This window comes from Branchiostoma floridae, chromosome 7 (genome assembly GCF_000003815.2).
Source record: "Branchiostoma floridae strain S238N-H82 chromosome 7, Bfl_VNyyK, whole genome shotgun sequence".
Taxonomy (NCBI): domain Eukaryota; kingdom Metazoa; phylum Chordata; class Leptocardii; order Amphioxiformes; family Branchiostomatidae; genus Branchiostoma; species Branchiostoma floridae.
The window spans coordinates 7851025-7853007 of record NC_049985.1 but is presented as its reverse complement, the minus strand read 5'-3'; positions in this window follow the sequence as shown (position 1 = coordinate 7853007).

Below are 1983 nucleotides of genomic sequence, written 5' to 3'. Positions count from 1 at the left end.
TTAGCAATAGTGACAAGTCTGGCCTGAGACATTTGCTTTGAGGGGCTATGCTTTGTCCTGTACTGTTGCTTCAAAGAAGAGAATGACATTGGAATACAAAACGATGCAAGGAGAATTAAAAGAAATTTCTGAAACTGAGTGGTTGTAACAAATGCTATTTTACAATATTGAAAACTCTTGCATGTTATTTGTATAGGGCTTATGATTTTTTTCATTGAAAATTTCATACTTTAGGTGCATGTACAGATCATCATGTGTTTTTATGTATCAAACCTGTTCGGTAAAACTCTATAGCATGTGAACAGGTCAATAATTTTAAGAGTCCATCCCAGAAGTTTCTTTATGATATGGAACCTTTACTTTGTATCAGTATTTTGAATGAGAAAGGGGTAGGATTTGTTCATTGCCAGCAAGCAATGCTACCAGGAATGGTTAAAATCAGTGCATTGCCCCAGAGAATGGATCAACAATAGATGTAAGTTATACAATATGGTACCTGTCTTGCTTAGCTGCCATAGTATGTGGTTGTACATAATGCAATTTCTGACATAAAATGGGACCATACAAGCAGTGTCTGAAAACTTCCCAGTGATGATATTTAGTTCCTGGTATCTGTTGTAACTGACCTGAAATTTTAGACCTTGGTTACCTTTTGATCAATTGTTAGAATCGTGCCATCAGATGATACATACACAGCTGTGCAATTTCCACCTCCAATATTCACTCCCAAGTAAATCAACAGTAAAAATTTAATATCTATCTTTTAGTAGCTGCAACCTTTTTTGCCATTTGTGCATCAGAGGTCTAAGCAGTGAAATGATACTCTGTAAGAAAGCCAGATTGTAACAAAGTTGTGACTGTATCAGTCACGTCCTCTTTTCATGTTTTGAGCAAGACTGTTTCCTCTAACATAAATTTTTAGAAACACCTGAGTTGAACTAGCAGTAATTAAAAGTAAAAAGTCTTTCTACCATTTTATATTCTACAACAATTGAATGAAGCTGCTTCGGCTGCTAAAATTATTGTTCCTGTAGACACTGTTATAAAAGGAGGTCACAAACATTCAGCCTTTACAAAAGACTGTCACTACTTGTCTTGAGTTGTAGTTTTGGCTATTATAGTCATTGTGATGCTTACATGTCTACATGTACCACAAAAGAATACAAATAAGTGTTTTTTTCTAAAGCATCTTTTTGTGATTGTTGGTAAGTCTACCAGTATTAGAATCCTTTCTTTTTATATTGTAAATATTTCATATGTATGACGATAACGAAAATCTTGTAGCAACTTCTCTTATCAAAAATTTCATATGAGTTGGCCATTCATTGAATTTCTCTGCATATGCACCTATAAAATTGCCTTTGAACACTTAGTTTCACCATGAATAGTTGAGAAGTTGCAGACTGACTATAGCTTGATGACAAATTTCTTTAAGGAAGTGACATACAATTATTGCAATCGTGTATATATATACAACAAACTACTTAGCAAAATATATGTAAGTTAGATGCACTTGAATATCCAACTGTTACAGGACATTTGAAAAATGGAGAAATGCTGGCAGAATTATACTGGTGCAAACCAGAGTGTCACTCTGGTATGTACAGTATATAGATCAATGATATAGTGATACTGCACATCCAAATGCTATACTACCCAAGGACATGAACATAAAAATAGTCCAGTATTTGTTGTATACTACCTTATATCTGTCTTCAGTGAAAGCCGATGTGCCTTGCCAGAAGTAGAATCTTGAATAAATGTGATGTTGAATCATTAAATTCACCAATGAGTTGTACATTTAAGAATCAATTAATCTTTAACAAAATCGATGTACAATGTAGTTGTACACATGTGTATATCTTAATTTTGGATGGGCTTTGACCATGTATTGGCTAACCTAGATGTCTGATTGAGAACTGAATAGAATTATCGTTTAAATTCCTGTAGGTGCTTATGTTAGGTTCATCAGAGAACAGTTTG